Source organism: Pygocentrus nattereri, chromosome 15 (genome assembly GCF_015220715.1).
Source record: "Pygocentrus nattereri isolate fPygNat1 chromosome 15, fPygNat1.pri, whole genome shotgun sequence".
NCBI classification, from domain to species: Eukaryota; Metazoa; Chordata; class Actinopteri; order Characiformes; family Serrasalmidae; genus Pygocentrus; species Pygocentrus nattereri.
The window spans coordinates 41,192,538-41,213,457 of NC_051225.1; the positions used below are offsets into that span (position 1 = coordinate 41,192,538).

General features: G+C 41.0%; 1 protein-coding gene across 2 annotated transcripts in view; it reads left to right on the forward strand.

Annotated features, from left to right (window-relative positions):
• tln2a (talin 2a) overlaps positions 1 to 20,920 on the forward strand; it is a 79,529-nt gene that overhangs the window by 3,838 nt on the left and 54,771 nt on the right. The window contains exon 1 of one of the 2 annotated variants that reach the window (XM_017721573.2): positions 7,482 to 7,503. The exons of the other annotated variant lie outside the window; for it this stretch is intronic. The gene's annotated coding sequence lies outside the window, so the exon portion shown is untranslated. Of the gene's footprint in view, positions 1 to 7,481; positions 7,504 to 20,920 lie in introns of those variants that run through there. 2 annotated transcript variants of the gene reach the window in all.

Below are 20,920 nucleotides of genomic sequence, written 5' to 3' on the forward strand. Positions count from 1 at the left end.
TGCAGGTAGCCAATATCTGCAAGTATCGTTGGCCAGTTGATTGGTCGAACCCTGGAAGTTGGCGTTAGCTGTTGATTGGAATCACAACTTTTAGTTTTAGCTGTTTTTTTTTTTTTTTTTTTTTTTTTTGTCCAACTATGTATAAACATTGTAATAAACATTATTCTAGCTTATAGAACATTTTATCTACAGAGTCAACATTAAGGTAAATAAGGACATACAATTATCTGGTGTTCTATTTGTAAGAGTCAGAGAATTTTTAATTAAAAAAAAGTAGACTGAAAATTAGAAACTGGATTTCAAAGTTATATACAGTATATAAAATGCATATTAAAAGAAGTGATTTTAAAAATCCACTTTTACCTCTATTTAAATGAAAGCAGCACAAGGACAATGTTTTTAAATATTTTATCTTATAAGCTTTGTTGTTTTTTGAAAATGTACATTCTTTCTGACATTGATGCCAGCAACACATTCCAAAGATGTAGGGCCAGAGGCAGTTTAAAGCTAGTAATGTTCAGAAAACATTTTAAGAGGGGATGTAATCATGCTTGGATATAAAAAGGCCTAGTCCTTATGAGCAAAGCTTGCCACCTAGCAAAAAAATGCACCAGCAAATGTTCCTCAAAGAGCATTTGCAAATTATGTTTTGAAGATTTGAGTCATTTCACCCTTTCAGGAAATCCGGAAAAAATTCTAAGCGTAAAAAGCAAAAACTACAACGTTATGATGTGCAAAATCTGACCACATAGGCCCCCTGTGTTATAATCTGACCACATTGGCCCCCTGTGTTATAATCTGACCACATAGCCACATTCTGCACGTGTTACAACAGCGTGGCTTCGTAGTAAAAGAGTGCGGGTACTAGACTGACCTGCCTGCAGTCCAGACCGTCTCCCATTGAAAATGTGTGGCGCATTATGAAGCTCAATATACGACAGCGGAGACCCCCGGACTGCTGAGCAGCTGAAGCTGGACATCAAGCAGGAATGGGAAAGAATTCCACCTACAAAGCTCCAACAATCAGTGTCCTCAGCTCCCAAACGCTTATTGAGTGTTAAAGGAAAGGTGATGTAACACAGTGGTGAACACGCCCCTGTGCCAACTTCTCTGGAACGTGTTGCAGGCATCAAATTCAAAATGAGGGAATATTTGCAAAAAACAATAAAGTTTATCCGTTTGAACATTAAATATCTCGTCTTTGTAGTGAATTCAGCTGAATATCGGTTGAAAAGGATTTGCAAATCATCGTTTTCTGTTTTTATGTTTTACACAAACGTTCCAACTTCACTGGAATTGGGGTTGTAATTGCAGCACACAGGGTTAAAGGAAAAATGTGGGCTGGCTAGCTGGCCCTGAGGACCGGGCTGGAAAAGGAGTAGCCTGCAGTTTGTGGTATTTACTGCTACAGTTTGCAGTGACCAGTCCATTGTGTGCTATTTCAAATACAGCAGTGGTGTCTTGGGCATTGCTTGTTTCTTAGCCAGCTAAAGTCTGCTAATGTTAACATAACAGCTGTTTAAACAGCTGCTCATTGCCTGTGTTTATTCCTCTTTGTTAGCTTACTGTTATTGCAGTCTAGGTTATTAATTTTCATCTGTCATCACCTCCTAATTGTATATCGCTGTTGTCGGAACAAAACCTTGTATCTCCATTTTTGTCGTTTTTCAGTTTTTGACAGAATTTGAAAAGTTCTGTTGCCCTTTATGTTGTATGTAAATTTCATGATGAACGGACCTCATAAAATGACCCAGAATTGCTTGGTAAAAATTCTGGTTCCAGTGACTTACATTTAAAGTAGAGTAGGTTTTTTCCATCTCCTGTAAAGTTACCATTTTGGAGATACAAGGTTTTGTTCCAACAACAGCGATATGCAGCTGTAGAGAGATTTCCTGTGGGACCCAGAGGATGACAGTTTGTCTCCTTTACTGTAATAAAGATGCAAATGTCAATAGCATGATGCTGGTTTATACAGCCAGAATGGCACAATACCTGAGAATACTGCTGACCGTGCTGACCGTGCTGATCGTGGGAGGGATTCGATGTGCCACGTGCAGTGGAGATTATTCTGAGTGGTTTTGTGTAACTGTAAAGATGTTTAAGGGGAGGCCTCTCTTGATGAAATGGAGTAAGACGACCGTTTATGTGAAATGTTAGGTTTGTTTGCAGCTTAAAGAGGCATCGCTCTCTGATGAAGATTATTTGGGTCCACTATAAACTGTGAGGGCATCCTGAAAGCAATCTTTCAGTAAATAAGTTGGGTCTCAAAGAAACGGCAAACCAAAAAATCGCATTCTCACAACTTTCTCCTTACCTTGGCAAAGGGTTGAGTTGGTGAGCAAAACATAACATAAATGCGTGCGTGCGTGCGTGCGTGCGTGTGTGTGTGTGTGTGTGTGTGTGTGTGCGTGCGTGCGTGTGTGTGTGTGTGTGCGCGCGCGTATAAACATATATTGTCTTGTGTTGAGTTGCAAGACTAATGCAGCTAACAAGTAATGGAAGTCTATTATCCAAGCCTGGACTAAGACCTTGGCACAGTGTGTCCGAGTTAAGATCAAGACTTTACAGTAGTCTAGTATGAATCGAGACGGAGACGAGACCATGATTTAAATTTTTAATTTAATTTGTATTATTCATGTAATTTATTAATAAATATTATATATTGGAATATATTTGGTAAAACATTAAATATAATATTAATATGCATATTAATAAAATATTCTTAATATTTTCTTATATTACAGTATTAAGTCAGCTTTGCCTTGTAACGTCTGGGAGTAAATGATGGTGAGGTCATCCTCTGTCTCTTCTTCTTTAAAATTTATCCAGAATCACCACTTAGTCAACTCAGTATAAACCAACACACATTTATTATTAAATGAGAACTTAATTAAGAATAAAAACATACTCATCTGCCCCACAGGGGATGTTTGTATGTTGGAACTAATGAACATCAACAAATAAATAATGCCCAGTTAAGCTCTCATGGAAAGGATCTATGAGATGCCCACCTGGCAGTGCACAGGTTTTGTGTGAACATGTAGAGAAAGGACCGTTTTATTCTGTTTGAAAGTATTTATTCAAATGAAGGTTGATATTCAGAAATGATACAGAAAGTTTCCAGTAATCGCAGAGAGATGCTCTGCACTCAGCTGGTCTCGAGAACAGTTGGAGTTCGTCTTATCCGGAGTCTTAAAGTCCAAATGATGTAGAGACAGAGACAGACCCAGTCCCACTTCTCCTTTTTACCTCTACCCCTCATCTTCCAGTGTCACCCTCACCCCTTGTTCCTGAGCTACAGGGCAGTGGCTGAGATCTTCCTCTGAAATGAGACCCTCTAATAAAAGAGCAACACTTCATTAACAGCTACTAGCGCCGCTCTGTAGGCGACCCTGCCCGTCTGCAGGGACAGCAGAGGAGGGGAAAGTTCAGCTCCTCACTGCTGGGCTTTAGTTACATTTAGGGATCAGACGCCTTCAAAGAGGGGGGCAGTTATTTATTACCACCCCCCGTAATTCTTCAGTGATATGAAGCTGAAGTCAGAGATTCCCCAGATTCCTGTTCAAATTTTCCCGTTCCACCTTAAATGGAGCAGCAGTTACAGTCTGGAGCTTCAGGGGTCTATACTGCTGGACTATTTAAGGTGGAACGGGAAAGTTAGCTCTCTAGATACCGAGGCTATTAGTGATAGTTTTATGCTTGTTGTGAAGAAAATGACCATAATACATTGAAATGAATCATACACCCCTCTATCTCAGCAAAAGTTGGGACACCCTGCTCCTAGACGTGACTGTGCAAAACAGAGGGCTGAGGGCTCAGTGGTAGGGGCGAGGGGTGAAATGGGATTGGGCCCAAGAGAGTCTGTCTCGAGGGCAAGACTGGGCTTGAGAACACTATTCATAGCAATAGGGCAGAAAAATGAAGAAAACTCTGGATGTCTCACATAACTTGGGATAAATGGGATAAATGCAGAAATCACGTGGAAATATAATGATGCTTTTTTGGGTGCCTGCAGCTTCTTTTGCACAGGAATGTTTTACAGCTAATAAAAGGCACCGATTTGGACTGAACAGGACTGAAAATCGCAGAGAACCACTGGTTATAAGTGACATTACCCCACGTTCGGAAGTAAACCTCATCCCATCTGAATAGTGCTTGATCATTTTGGTGCTGCACTGAAACTGTGCTGTTAAGACCATAAGGCAGACGTGTCCAAGTCCTTTTGACTGCTGTCCAGCACAATTGGTGCACTAACAATTCTGTTTTTATCTTTTTTTTTTTCCAGTTCCTTTGTGTTTTGCACATAAATCTTCAGATATTAGAATATATTTAACATGTTGCTGGACTGTGCCAATACATAGCTTAATAAACTACCCATAACTACAGATTTAAAATTGCACTCCGTGTCTGTTTTTGTGCCTAAAGCCTCGTGTAACTGTAAATTTCAGTGTAGTTTATGTAGGAGTGATGTAAATAAAAGCTCTTTGATATTTGAGGCAGGTCGTGTTCATGAAGCAGCCTCATGTATTTGACTGTACTGGTTGCTGTGGTTGTGTTATTCAGCATGCCAGCTGGAAATGCATCAGTGTGCATATTGTAATTGTTTTTGCTCTGGTTTAATAAATTTCGCTTTAGCAGCCTATAAATCACTTATTGTTAAAATAGTGTGACTTTATTTGGTGTAGCTTTAACCTTGTTTAAGCCTGCATTCACATGTGTAGCAGGATATTCTTATAGCAGAGCTTTGTGTTCAGCAGACAATGTTACCAAAAATTGATGTTAGAAGTAAGTAGTACAGTAAAAGTTATCCAAGTGCTTTTTGCTGTGAAAATGAACTGTTTAGATTAATTGATGCATTAATAACGATGCATAGACCTGTTAGCATTTCTGCAGTTTAGTCTAGTTTTCTCCTTTAATAATAAGATTGAATTTTTGTTGCATTTATTTTGTGTGTAATGAACTTAATAAATCTGAAACTGACGTGGAAACAGTCTTTTCATGTAAATAAATAAATGGATATATCTTAATATACAGTATAATATATTTTACTGTTGCCCTGGGCTCATTCCCACGTTTGAATGCTCTGATAGCACAGTCTCGGTTTTCTGATCGTCATCGGTGGGCGAGTTTACAGTGGGTGTGTAAGGTGGTCTTGTGTGGTCCGTGTGGCAGGAGTACTAGTAAATAAGCTAAACTCATCATGTGTTTAAAGAGCCTTTTACTACATGCATTTCACATGTACATGATTTTCTTGTTTCCTTCTATGATGACCTTAAATCTGCAGCACGGTCAGACGCCACCCTTCACCCACATTTCATTTCCAGTCAATGGCCATTTTGACTGGACGTTAAATCATTGAAGAACATTACATAACTCCTGCACAGTACATGTGTATGTCGGCCCCAGGGACCGGTGTGTTTCTTTCAATATCCATGTTTAACTCTTCGTTTGTACTTCCCGTTCCAGCATTGGCTAAAATTAGCAGAGGTGTTTCACGGTGTGCCGGTGTCGGAGCCTTAGCTGGAAAGGGTACCGGTCACGCCTGCCAACAGCAACTGATAAAATACTACACCGCTGCATCAGAGAGTGGAGAAAACACAGCAGGCTAGCCAGTAAGTCTCATCCTCTGAGCTCCACGCAGCCAGAGTGCTGCCTCAGCAGGCTTACATGGATCACAGTGCATCCAACAATAAAAGAAGCCTTGAGAGTCTTTTGTGTATTGATAGGAAATACAAGCTCTGTCTCCACACGCTGATCTGTTTTACTATGGCGCTGGGCTCCTTCACGCTCTGTAATGTTGCCAAGTGTGTCCTTCTGCTGGTTTTGCGTGGCAAGCCTGACGTGACACTGCGGGTGGATCTGTACTTAAAGGCACATCACCTCAGGGTTCAATCCACCAAAGAGTCTGCAGATGATTAAAAGGTGATGACCCATCATCCTTCAGCTGCTGTTGATGGAGATCACTACCAAACAGTGCTTTAAAAAAGCCCTGGTAGTCGTCATCGGTCATGTAGGTCTGGGTGCAGGTACCTTTTTGAAGTTGACTGTGAAATGGAAAATCATAACACATTCCAGGTGTCTGAGCAAGCGGAGTCTGTTAGCTTGATGGTCAGTGGGGATAATGAGTGAGAGGTGAAACGTGATACGGTTGATATTCTCCCTGCCCACTGGTGCATGGTAATGTGGCCAAAATCAGAAGCGGTCAAGGTGGAGAAGTCATTACACTCTGGTGACGGTAATTTGTAAGTACGATGAATAATGCTTAATATTAACTGCCACAACTGACGAGAATAAAATAGTGTAGATTCAAATTGGCTGTGATTTTGTCCTTTGGTGTTTAGATCAGTAGATTTATATGAGTAATCAAGTAATCTACAGAGTTTTTAACCTCTTCAACTTTGAGACCACCGGTGGCTCCAAACCGCTCTTCATCATGTTCTTCATAACGTTCATATTCCATAAGCTCCATTCAGAAGCTGGGCGTCGTGTGAGGCTGTAGCTCTTCTCTCCAGTCTAATAGACAGTGACGTCATTTTAAACCCTTATAATAAAAGAAGCTGAACTCAGTTTGTTTTTCTACTGAAAGTCGACCCGTTTTTCCCCAAATCTGGGCTCTAAACTATAAACAGACGGCGTCTCTTCAGTGATCTGCTCTGGAAACATTATTTAGCAATATGTTTGGTCACAAAACACATTTTCTGTTCTTTTGAGGTGAACTTTTACAAAAAATAAATGCTAATTTTTAAAATTTTATTTATTTATTTCCTACGTTTACTGAATAATTTGCCTTAAGATTTGGTCACGAAAATTCAGATGGAAAAAAGAAAGTCTACGCTGGAGAATAAGGGGTTAAAAAGGCCAAACAGTAAGAAGGCTTCATTGAAAAGTAAACTCTGTAGACCCTTTCAACAGTTGCAGAGTAATTTAGTGGCGAAGGAAACTTGGATGCAGTTGAAAAGATGAACAGTTGGAGAGACTTGGAGAATTTAAAGTATGTAATCATGAAAACTGCAAACTGTTTATTACTGATTCAAAAAGCAAACAGTGTTTAAGTTTAATTGATTAATCAGGACGGCCCTAAATCTGATACCCAGTAAAATGGAAAGGAACGCGATGGCTTAGTGTATTTGACTGTGCGGTGGAAGAATAGCTGTTTGAGTTGGGTCCAGACTGATATCGGACACCTCTCTGGTGCCCAGTGGTTTGGCTTGGTCCAGAGACATTGCCTGCCCCCTGATCCCTGGTAAGAGGATCCAGGTTAGTGTGTCTTTGTGGGAGCAAGCGTTTGGTTTGACAGAGCAGCTGGCTGAGCTGTAGCACCGTCCTGTCTCTCAGCCTTCCGCTCGGCACCGGGACGTTACAACGCCGTAACCAAGCCGCACTCATGCTCAACACTCTGGATTAACGGTCAATGGACAGAGAAGGTTTATGTGAAGTCTGTTGATGGAGTGGAAAGTTGAACTTGAAGCTCACAGGAGGACCAAAATTATAAGATACTGTAAGGTACAGGTTCATTGCTGCCACTTGCAAGGGGCTTTGTAAGCTAGTTGTGGGGAGACTGCAGCTCCAGACTGTGGAATAGGAGACTAGTGCTCAGGACAGGCTATTCTGGGTTTTCCCGTTACAGCTGTCTCTGGTGGCTTGTTATAGTTGAGTTTAACTACATGCTTTAGGGTAGAGCTTCCCCCAAACGCAGACCCAGGATCACATTACTCCTAACCATGAAAAGAATCATATCTGATGCTAGAAAAGTCAATGACACTGGCTTTTATTTCCATGTTATTGCCAATATGTATGTAATGCCAAAAGATTTTACTGCCTAGAAATATGTATGTTTGTCTTATTGTTTGCTGGTTTGGGGCTTGATGCATTACTTTTAAGAACATAGTAAGTGCACAATAAGTGCAGTAAGAAATATTGTTTAATCACAATTGTTTCCAGCATTCACAGTTTCATATTGCTGCTGTTGGAACAAAGCCTTGTCTCCATTTTTGTCGTTTTTCAGTTTTTGACATTTTGAAAATGCCTGTTGTCCTTTACATTGTGTATAAATTTCATTATGAACAGACCAAAAGAAATGGCACAGATATTCTGGTTCCATTGACACCAGCGATAAAATCCAGTTCTAACGTCGTATAGATATCTGGCTGAAGTCTTGGATTGATATTGGTGGAAAAAAATTAATAGCAGATCTTAATGTCACCAGAATCACTCATTGTGCCACAAAATGTAAAGCGAAGTAAATTAAACCACATTATAACATCAGTAACCACATGACAAGGTGACACTGTATGTTACTTATATAATATAATGTATGTGTATATATATATGGTGTGTGTGTGTGTGTGTGTGTGTGTGTGTGTGTGTGTGTGTCTAAAGCAGGGTTATATGAGTGTTCTGTACACACAGAACCTTCAGTATCCCGTCTGTATTTGTGTATATTAGGGACAAAGTAGCTCATGGTGACCAACATCTCACAAAAAAGCAGCCAGACCAATCGGACTCATTTGAAATATATAATTCAAAATAAAGCTCTTCTTTTAAACACGTCTGGTCCCGTGACAGAGCTGGGACGTCTTCTGACGCGTCTCATGCATCATTTTAATAGGGGAAGAAAATGTGAATATTGTGGGCCGGTGGCAATATGCAGTATTTTGCGTGTTTGAGCGTGTGCCTGTTTGAGCGTGTGCCTGTTTGCGCGTGTGCGTGTTTGAGCGTGTGCGTGTTTGCGCGTTTGAGCGTGTGCGCGTTTGAGCGTGTGCGTGTTTGAGCGTTTGAGCGTGTGCGTGTTTGAGCGTGTGCGCGTTTGAGCGTGTGCGTGTTTGCGTGTTTGAGCGTGTGCGCGTTTGAGCGTGTGCGCGTTTGAGCGTGTGCGTGTTTGCCCGTGCTCATACGTAAACATTTATGAAAACGACTAGATTTGAATGGATCGCCATTATAGAGGAAATATAGCATTTATTCCTATAGGGTTAAAAATGAATACTATACAGACCGTTTGCTGCATTAGCCCAGCATTGCCTGGACACTCTGCTGTTCTGGGGTGCAATAAATACCTCAGATATCAGTTTAAATGTTTAGTAGAATGTAAATTTGTGTCTAATGCTTATATTTCTGTATTTCTAATGTACTATTTTTAAGCAATTCAGTCTGTTTACGTTGGGCAAGACATTTAAGTTGTGGTCATCTCATTGTGACCGAGTGGATATTTTACTTCAGTTTAGCTCCTGTTCGCACCCAGCATTCATCTGTCTGGAGTAATCCCCCCACAAGTGGACAGAGCCGTAAAGCCGTTTGCACCAGGTATTACTGGCTCCGGTGTCTCCGGTGACTGACTGGATCGGATTTCGTGTTGTTGGAATGGTACCGTGCGGATTTACTGTTAGTCTCTCCCTCTGCTTTTACTGATAGACCAGAATATTCCGCCAGTCTTTGTTGGTGTAAAGGCTGTCAAACGTTCAGATCGTATGGATTATCACAGCTTGGGATAGTAGATTAAGAAACAGTTGCTTTATCGCTGCAGAGATGACCCCGTTAATTAGACAGGTGTTGGGGGATACGATGGGACACGTTAGTTAATATAACCAAACTTATTTCAGAGTAAACATTGCTGTGATGTGTGCTTGTTTTAGTCTTTATGCGGCAGAGAGTTCCGCAGCTGGGGTTTGATCTGTCTGACAGGCCTGGTTCACTGTAACGCTCTTCTGAAGAATGATTCTCTGACCGCTGATGTTTTGGCCTGAAGGTGTTTGAGAACTCGGCATTTAGAGTGAACCTTGGAGGAAACCAGGCTTGTACTTTTTCATGTCACAGAAAGCTTGATGAATTATGGTGGGGCCCAAAGAACTTCAGAGTAGGTTTGGAAATGGGATAATTCCCAGCTGCTTCAGTGAAGTTTTAAATAAGCAGGAAAACTGGAGTCCATTCTCTTTTGCATCTTCCTTCAGAGCAAGATACCTGAATATATTCCTTTCTGATGAACACGCCCACTTTCTGTTTACTTCTCTTTCCTTTTTCCTTCATCTGCTTTCTGTCTTATTGTTTTTACAGTGGTCCTGCAGTCCAGACTGAAAGGGTTGCTTTTTATTGGTTTTCCGTTTTGACTGTAATGCTGGGTGATGTATGCCTGAGCTGCTGTCCTGTTACTGATGTCACCATGCAGATGTTGACGTTGTAGCGGTATTGACCGGTAACAGAAGCTTTGTTCATTGCATTCTGTTATTTATATGAAGTATACCCATATGAAATGATTCGTATAGGTGTGAATGAAGAATAGAAACAAGAACGCAGTAACTGTCCTTTTTGGAAATTTCTGTCTCTTTGGAATGAAACAGTTCAGTTTTGTCAACAGTTGAAATTGATCATTTATTTATTTATTTAAATAACTGGTCTTCTCAGCATCCACGAGCCTGTAAGCATGCTTGTTCTACATGTGTCTATGGGTCCACATGCGTGTCGTTAGTCAGCGCCTCTTGATTAGTCTGCAGTCCGTTACCGTGAGTAAATGTACCTACTTCTAGTACTTCATCTTAATTGGGATGCAGAGTGAAGGAGGATGGGAGACATGTTGACATTAATCTCCTGGGTCTTATTAACAATGCTGACACTGAAGTGCTGTATTGTGCACTCAGTCGTTCTGCCACACCCTCTTTCCTGCTTCATGTATGGAAGAACCTGACACTGCCACCATGCAGCTAGCTCCTATTAATAGTGCCAGTCCTTGAAGGCATTTAATTCCATGTAGTCCAATTTCCCCAGTGTCTTTAGCCCCACATCTGTGGACGCAGAAGGGTTCAGAGTCTGATTTTTGCCTTTTGATAATTCTATATTAGGTCATGTGTCTTGTGTTTATGGCAGAGGACAGCTTGCTTGGGATCCTGGCTATAGTCCAGTGGCGGGGGAACCTAGCCTGGAGGCGAATGTAGTCTGTCTGTCTGTCTGTCTGTCTGTCTGTCTGTCTGTCTGTCTGTCTGTCTGTCTGTCTGTCTCTTTTTCTCTCTCTGTCTTTCTCTCTCTCTCTGTCTCTCTCTGCATTTTTTTTTTTTTTTTTAAAGCAACGTCATGAGAGCCCCAGCTGGTTTCTATTACATGTGGACAGCTTAGTGTTAATCAAATGGCTGAAAATATCCTCTTTATTTGTGTGGCATGCTCTGGGTTCACTAATGGGACTAAATGGATACCATGGTCCTAGATTAGCCTGGTCTCGAACTCCTAATGGTTCTGTTTTGTAAGGGGTGTGGTTTGACCTATAGCTTATCTGTGTTTGCCTCTACACCATGTTTGTGGTTTTGAAACCATAACTGTGGCAAAACACATCTGTTCTCCTGCACAAGTCCTCAGACGTCATCTCTCACTGTGAGCTTTTTGTTTTTGCTGTATCATCTCAATGAATCATTTTGGACCAGAGCACCAATAAGGCATTGAAGCCATTTAGGAAAAGTTCTCCTTGTACAAACTTTGGGCTTAACTGCTACTTTTGAGGATCAAGCTGAGTGTGGAAATAAAGGCTAGAGCTGGTGATGTAATGTTATTTGACTAAACATAAGTGCCGAATTACATGACAGTTCAACAGCATTACCCAACACAGTTTACAGATCAACAACAGAACAATGACAAGAAAGGATCTTTGATCTAGTAATAATAAACTTTGATTAAATAGCTTCTTTCATACATAAAAATGCAGCACAAAGTGCATCACAATTAAAGAAAAGCCAACATTCTCCAATTTTGTTTAATAAAAGTGGTAATAACAAATCAATAAAGACAATGCAGTGAATAAAATAAGATTTCATATCAACAATGTTAAGCTTGGTAAAGATAGAATGCTGCTTCATCCTGGGAACCTTGAATAAAGCAGCACTTGAGCTTAAATCAAGATTTATAAAACGTTCTGTAACAGGCATCCAGAGGTGTGTGTTGGTGCTAACCAGTAAAAGAGTTTAAAATCAGTTCTAAATGCGACAGGCAGCCAATTTAATTTAAGCTAAAGCCGGTGTTGTTCTCTCTATTTCGTGTGAGTTAGTAAGTTGAATCTGTGAATTGTGGTTTTAAGTAACCCAGAACACAATGCATTAAAGTAGTCTAGTCATAAAAACAAAAACACGGATCCCCCTCTCGCCGTCCTGCAGATCCAGAAGAGGTCTCAGTCTTGTTCTCTCTTAAATGGAAAAGTATAAAATCAGTGTGACAATTTAAGGTGGATCCTAAAATTACACCAAGATTTCTAATTTCATGTTTTGACTGTGGAGCCAAACTTCCAAACTTATTTGAGACCTTTGTTCTCTCTGCTTTCTTACCAATTATGAGACGTTTCTTCTTTATTAAATATATATTATTCATCCAGTTAATGATACTGGATAAACAAGTTGTTAGTTAAAGCACTCGGATCATTTGGCTCCACAAAAATGTATAATTGTGTGTTATAGCTGTGATAATTGTCTCCACGCTTTTTAATAATGTGACCTAATGGAAGCATGTGCAAAGAAAAAAAAGGGTTTGGTGAATGCAAGAAGACTTTGTGTCACCTGTGTGTTGGGTGGAGGAGTTATAATGCTGTGGGGTTGTTTTTCAGGGGTTGGCCTAAGACCCTCTTAATTCCAGTGAAGGAAAATCTTACTGCTTCCAAGTTTGTGGAAGAACTTTGAGGTCCTTGTCTGTTCCAGGATGACTGAGCCCCAGTGCTCAAAGCAAGGTCCATAAAGGTGTAGATGGGTGAGTTCGGTGTGGAAGAACTTGACTGGTCCACTGAGATCCCTGACCTTATCCCAGTTGAACACCTTTGGGAAGAGCTAGAACAGAGATTGAGCGAGGCCCTCTCGTCTGACCTCCCAAATGATTTTCTGCATTAATGGGCCACAATCTTGTAGAAAGCTTCCCAGGAGAGTGGAACCTGTTATAGCTGCAAAGGAGGGACCAACTCCACAACAATGCCTGTGGATTTAGAATGGGATGTCATAAAATCTCCTGTAAGGTGCAAAGTGTAGGTGTCTCAATATTTTTGTCCATATAGTGTGTATGTGTGTTTTTTATATATATATATATATAATGAAGAAGTTCTTGAAAGTTATACTCTTTCTTCATGCTTGGGGTGTATGCTGTATTGTGGTGTATAAGTATTACAGATTGTGTTTTTTTTTGTTTGTTTTTTTTTCCCTGCTGCTTCTTTCAATTTTAACAAAAAACCCTCTTAATTGTTTTATTTCTTTTTTTTTTTTTCTTTTCACCCTCCACTTTGGCCAGTTTTTTGCCATTTTAGGTGGCAAAGTTTCGGTGACTGAATTTCCGGTGTATCTAGTTTTAAATGACACAAAAATAACGGTCTTTATAAAGAATTGAGTCAATTTACTGATTAAAAAAATATGTATATTATTTTGACTTGGTTTTTCGACTTGGTGATTTCTTAAGGTGCAGAAATGGCATTTTAACTGACAATCAGGGGTTGTTTTTAAGGTCGTCCACACAGTAATACTGAAGAGACCGAGAGCTGGATGATGAATTGCAGTGCTGAGGTAGAACGTGGAATTTTTGGCATGGTAATGACCTTGGATATTTTTGTGCCCCCAGCCTCCCCAGTGATTCTTAAAATGGCACTTAGTGTGTCTGTATGAGTAAGAAAATGATTGTACTGTCCTTTTATGGTTTGTCATTCAGGGAACCTCATCTTGAATAATATAATATAATATCGCAAACTTGTCGAGTGAATTAAATTTAAACTAGAGCCAAGCTGCTGTTCTTTCCATCCAACTCTTGGCAGTGGCTTTAAAATCACAGGGACTGAACAACTAGTAGCTTGCAGCATAAAAGATCTGGTTAACATGGCAGGTAGCTGCGTTTGAGTTTTTGCTTTCTGTCACTGATTGCTGAAGAATAGAGAAGAGTGGCTAACTGCTAACGGCCTAATATACATACATACACACACACACACACACACACACACACACACACACACACACACACACACACACCACAAAGCACATTTGATTCTGTCTTTCACTCCAAGGCCGGCCTCTTGATATGCTCTCAGACTACTCTAGATGCTGTTTGAGCATCAATTACTGAAACGTGGCCGATGCTGCGGTGGGTCCTGCCTGTAGCTAACTAACTACCCTAGCGTTAGTGTGGTCCAGCAGGGTACCATCTCAAACATGGCGTGCATTCTGAGGGAAAACCTCTAAAAAGCAATGGGCTGTCTGCAGAATCTCTGTGGAGGTGCAGGGTATCCTGTGCTGTCTGCAGACTACAGAAAGGTTGACACAATCGATTTCTTGAGTTTACCTTAAAAAGCTGAAGAGGCCTGAAGTGGCCTGTAGACGGTGAAATGTACTGATAAGTAAAAGCAGAGAGGTTATAAATGACCTTGGTAGAAGCGTGTCTATTGTGAGGATCCCTACACTAACTGGGAAAGTGTGATTAACCTTTAATTACCTGATTGAAGAAAAATTACATGCTTATCATTTAATGCTCTGAATTTACCAGATTTGTCTATTTGTTTATTGAACTTCAGTTGTTACCCATGGTGAGATGTATACCTTCAACAGATTATCTGTAGATTATCTAATCTGAGCTGATAGGTGATGCACAAACGGGCAATCCTGGAATCAAAAGAACATTTTTTTTTTTTTTTTTTTTTAATTTAGATTTTTAAATAAAATAATTAAAATAATGTGTTGGGGCACATGTCCCATCCAGCCCATAAACATGCACATTGGCACGTTGTCAACATGGAATAAACCCAGACTTTAGCCTAGACATTTTAAATGCTTAACCAATGGAAATTCTATGGTGGCATGAAGACGACTTCGTGACTTTAATAAGGAGTGTGTTCAGCAGCTACAAGACAACAGACTCTAAAAAGCTGTCCCTACTACTAGTAACTCAATAAACATCAAAAGACTACATTTATAGTGGTTTTGCCTTTTCTGCTTTCCTGGTATTGCATCCAATCCAGTTCTTCCTAAAGTCGTGGCAGGCCTATATCGTGATCTCATGTCGGCATTGTGATGTCCGGCAGCTTTACCAAACATCGCGTTGTACGTCAGTGTCGCGCAGCCCTGCTCCTGACGCACCTGATCCACCTATTCAGCCTTTAGCATTAACATGCCTTTGCTGAATTGTTATGGGTGTGTAATAGTGGACGTGGAACACTCGATGTACTTAGCACAATTTGCAATATGTGTCCCCAAGATCCTTACAGGTTTAACACTGTCAGTGAAACTCTACTAATTATAGCAATTATGCACAGCTTGGCTCCACCTCGAATCAAAAACAGCTGATTCAAATAATGACGGCCTTCAGGAGCATCTGAATGAGAGGTGTGTTGGATCGGATCTCTCCAGAGTGGTAGATCTCTAGGACCATAATTGAGCACCCATGGTTTATATTAACTCAAACTCAATGGAAAATAAGAAAAATCAAACCAAAAATTGATGATGGGGTCGTTTTGTGCTGCCCTTGGGTGCAGCAATGAATTTTATGGAGTAAATAAACAAAGAAAGATTGTCCACATTCGTTCCTTGCCTCTTAAGCAGCAAGCGGGTCTGTGTCGTTGGATAGTTTTCCAGTTCACACCTCTGCCTTCACTTAACTTCTCCTGCCTTGTTGGAGAAGCAGTCGGTGTTAAAAAGCTCTCTGCCCCTTTCGCTTGGGCCTTCACTCCTTTGCAGTGCCCCATGTTTCAGCAGCTCACATGCTTTTCATTCTGAACATTTTGTCATCAATGACACAAGCTGGCAGATTTAGTTCTGGCATTGCTCTGTGAGTGATTCATATGGACTAAACTGACAACTGTTACAGTCGGTCAGAGATGCTACACAAAGAAAAATCAAACGTGGAATCTTAAGTGCAAATGTTTTCACAAGAATAACGTCGCTTTATTTTTCACTCCCTCACTAAATGTCTCTCAGGGCAGAGAGAGCATCATGTCTTTCCAAGAGCTGTTGAAGCTCTTCTAGGTGTGCCGCTCTTTAGTCTAGCCACCAACCCTAAGGAAAAGTGGATTTAGACTAGAGATTCGGACATAATGCATTGATGGGCACGACCACACCTGGAACTCCCAGCCTTTAGTGAGAGGTATGATGGAGTTTTGCCACTGGCAAAGAGTGCAGCCCATTTCTGGAGATCTGTGATGCCATGAGTATGAAGATTCTGAGAGAGAAGGGTTTGACATGTCAACCATAAGGTAAATGTGGTGTGGACAACACACAAGGACGCTGTGCTGGCTTCAGCGTTTGATGAATCACTGGTTGTCTGTGGAGATTGCAGATATGTCTTCCCTGGCAACAGTGCAACGTTTTGGAATTTATTTCCATGTCAAACTTGGCACAGGAGGCTGTCCAAGTCACAGAAGCGAATAACAGCTACTTGCTGGAGGTTTAAGGTTGGAAGAAATTGAAGCTTGCGGAGTGTGCTGTGCCAATATCTGTGACTGCCCTTTATTTCTGCAGCAAAAACACCCAAACATACGGCATAAATATGACCCGTGACACTTTGTCAACATCTCAGGCATTGTGTTTGAAAACGTGTTTGATTGTAAGAAACACCATGAACACCAGCACTGCTAAGGTTCTCAACATCATGTGATCACACCAAGAAAGGTGGACAAGGACTAAATCTTAAAGGACATTGTCCATCCTGTGTCTGGTGTGATCTGCAGGTACAAGTGTGTGTCCCTCCATGCGGCCCTGTAACAGCTCAAAACTGAGGCTCAGCACAAAGATGTTTTAAAACCTGACACGGCTCGCTCAGGGGTGAGACATCTGAGCAGATTTGCACCTTCACTGCCCCAGGAAACACACTGAAAAAGAGAAGATGAAGATGAAAAATATCAGCATGGCACCTGAGATGCAGTACTAGATGTGGAAATTACTACAAAAATGAAAGGAATTTGACTCAAACAATCTGCACAGATCTGTAAAGTTTATTAAATGCAAATTTCACTCCAAACATAGAATTCAAAGCCATGGTATTCTGGTGGTGGGAGGTCACCACAGAAGCTGCCATAGGGATCCTGTTCCTGCTGCATAGGTTGTCCTCTGGCCCAAAAGGTAAACTGTCTATGCATTTAACCTGAACAGACTGAAAACGTAGCCGGCCTGTCTCTCTTTTGTTGTCATGTAGCAGGAAAGATGTGCACCATTAACCACTAACCATGTCTGTAACATTATGGCACCTTAAACTAAAGCTTTCCAGTCTTAGGCTTTGTAATCTAGCTTCAGAGATTCATTTCACCAGTGTTTATTATTATTATTATTATTATTATTATTATTATTATTATTATTATTATTATTATTATTATTATTATCCACAGAATGTGGCCCCACCATTTTTATTATTGTGTAACTAGCAGGCCTTTTATCAGCCAGACTGCGACTGAAGGTATTATGGTCAACCTAAATTATTGACTTGTGCTGCTCTGCTCAAACATTGCTCTGTCCTCTTCAGTGGCTCACTGGGTTTCTTTGAATGTCCTCAGAACACCTTTCAGCTTCATCTTCTGCCATAATTTGACTGAAGCACTTTCTTTGAACAAGCAAGTTTCTCTCTGTGTAACCTACCATGATGGCTGTCCTCTCGGGTTGACGCAGTGGCGGTGTGGTGGAGAGCCAGTTAGTGCACAAAATCTCGTAATTTAACATGTATAATATATTCATATAACATATATATAATATATAATGCATTCTATATAAAACTTGTCAGAATTAGGGAGCTTCATGTCAATTGTAAAGCAGGGAAAACACTAATTTGTGGATGGCGGAGTGCCTCCAGGACCAGTGTTGGGAACCACTGATTTCAGAGGAAGCATGTATGTCTCCAGTGTTTTCTACATGTCATGAAAGAGTTTTTCCTTATCCAGTTATCTTAAGGTGAAACAACAGCGTGATGCATCAAAAATAAAAGCAGCATCTGTTCTGACGAAAAGGCACGATGCATCATTCTCTGTCACTCATGGATGGCGAACACCGTTTCCATTGCAGCGGTCATTTCTTGCTGTAGTTGCTGTACAGTACCTTTGTGTAAATAAGGAATTGCAGCATGCCAAGCTTTTAGTGGGGTCTTCTTGGAATGGCCATCATTAAAATGGCCAGTGTTCGTTTTTAGTTAATGATTTGTGGACGCCAGGTGCTGGGAGGTATTGTTGCCTACCTGTCCTTCGGCCACAGAGGCATTGTGGGAATGTCGTGTCTTGACAGTGTTGACATGGGGCCAGTAGAGCTGGGCTGGAGCAGTCATTTGAACTTCTCCGCCCACACATGCCGGGCATGCCAACCGTACCACAGACCACCGTGCCCACTGATCAAAAGGTTTCCTGTCCATTGTACTCAACTGTGTGTGTGTGTGTGTGTGAGAAACACAGACTGACGTGTCGTTTTGCTTTGGTTTGTTAAATCCCGTTATTTCCTGTGTAAACATATTTACACTTGCCGTGATCTCCTCAGTGTCTGTCTGTGTGGATGTTGTGAGCGGTGCTGGAGTGAGTTTGCAGAGCACCGTCCGCCTCCCCATTCATTTAGTTTCTAGAAAGAGATGAGATGTTCAAATATGTGCATTCCCTCAAACTGCCCGGACTGATCGTGGATGTGGCTCGTCTAATTTCATTCTGGATGTGGTTTTCTTTCTGCAGTTTTTTTGATGTGGAGTAAGTGACGTTGACTTTTTGACCTCTTTAGTGGCTTGGGAAGCAGCTGCACCACAGATGTTCTCTGTACTCTTAGTTCTCAGAAAGCCACATGGAAGAGGCAATTAACTACACACATGCACACAACTCAAACTCCAGCAGTCTTTTGGCTTTAAGTAATCTCATAATGTTTAGAATAAAATTGAGTGAAACGTAATGGCAACCCGGAAACTGTAAAAGACAAGTTTCTACTTCAGATCTGAACTACTTGAGACGTATCTGGAGAGAGGAATAAGCCAGTTTGTTCCATTTTAGCCAACACGATCATTAATAGATTAAACTGGGCTAATTACCTTACTGCTCCATTAATACATTAGCAAAGGGTCCAAAGCATTTGGAGGTGCGCGCACATGCGTGTGTGTGTGTGTGTGTGTGTACTTTTTCCAGCTGCCCATCTTCTTTGTTCTGCCACTTTTTTGTTGTTTTATATTCATCGCTAACATTGAAGAGTGCTGAATCCAAAAAAGGAGGTTAAAGCTCAGTTCAGACATCACAGTGTAATTCACTAAATATTTATTAAGCTGTCAGATTAAGCTCGGTTTATTTGGCCTTCCTCAGCTTTAGCTCATAGCTTTCAAGCCAATAGCCCACTAAATAGTGCCAATTATACAAACCACCCACTCGTGATGTCACTAAGACGCCAGCGTCTGCCATCTGATTAGGCAGTCCAAGGTAGGGCAGTTCGTTAGACTGTAATGCTGTGTTTCTGGCACTGCGTGTATGAGGTCCTTTTACTTGTTCTGTCATTGCAGCTCTTGGCGAATCTCGTAAGGGATCTCGTATCGCACTAACCATAAAAATGGGATTTACTGTGCAGCCCTAATGTTGACCAAGTCTGCTTGTTGGTACTTTTTTAAGCCTGCTTTTATTGTAGTCATTTAAAAAGCATCCTACAGAGACGTGTCATGACTTGCTAGATGTTGTTTGTGATATTCTACAGTATTTTGCACGATATTAAACTGTTGATGTAACATGGTTAATTATCACCTGTGTTGTGCTTTATTATTTGAATTGTGATGCCATCATTTATCCAAACATCCACACAATACTGTGTGTGAGTGTGAGTGTGAGTGTGAGTGTGAGTGTGAGTGTGTGTGTGTGTGTGTGTGTGTGTGTGTGTGTGTGAATTTATTAATCAATTTATTGAAGAAAAAAGAAATTGGAATAATTTCCACATCAGCCATGATGACTAGTTCTGTTTTTCCTTCAACAGCTGTCAAGACCTGCTGGTGTCCAGGGCTGTTAAAGCCTCAGCCATAAAGTAGAATTATGCATCCTTTCATCTTTTTACCTTTCATTTATCCACAAATACTTTGTCCGGTTTGATGCTAGCCTGAAATCTGAACTAACAAAGTCTGCTGTGTGTAGCTGCAGATCTACATGCACCGATCTCCTTGTCACCATAGTAACTTCAAATGACAAAATTGAGCTAAATTGGCGGTTCTGGAGCCGGTCAGCAGGGAAGCTGTAACGGTGGGGAGACGGACAAGCCTGTGGCTGCAGACTGTGCTCAGCTGGTGGCTCTCTGATGAATAGCTTCCTGCAGGATCCAGTTGAAGTGGCAGTAAACCCAGATGTGCTGATTAGTTTTTGTGTGCTTGAGTTTGTGGTCATATTAGGCAGGAGAAGTGAGCTGGGCAGGTCTTAGTAACCGCCTGTTGGTTGTCCAGCTGTGATCAGGATGTGGAAACGTGCGTAATTTGTGGCTTTTGTTTGCTTGTGGTGAGTGGCAGTGTCCCAAATGTGCCATTAAGCGTATACACAAGATTTTGGATGGAGAGCTTTTAAATGGACCATGAGTGATTGGTTGGGTTCTTGTTCTGCCTCAGGCTGGAGTCGAGTGATGAGAGCAGAGATCTCAGCAGGTTCCATGTTTGGCCGCTGATAATATCTCGTTTTCCTTAGTTCATGTGAAAATGAACACAGATGACAGATTGGATGTGGTCTGTTCCTCGTGTGTGCTGCATAAGGTCTACTCTGTCCTTCTCCACTAAACTGGACGTCTCTGTGGTGGTGTTCCTGCCAGAGCTGCTGTTTCTTGATGGGTGAATCTTTTAAATTGAACTGTGCTTTGTTCTGGTTTATGAGCTGATATGCTCAGTTAATTTTTACTCTGTAATGTTATTAAAAATTAAAGTAAAAGTATTTCACTGAAATGAACTTAAGTAAGAGTAAAAGCACTGTGATTTTAATTCTACCCCAAAAAGTACCATTACAGGGAAACTGCACTCAGTTACACTAATGAGAGTA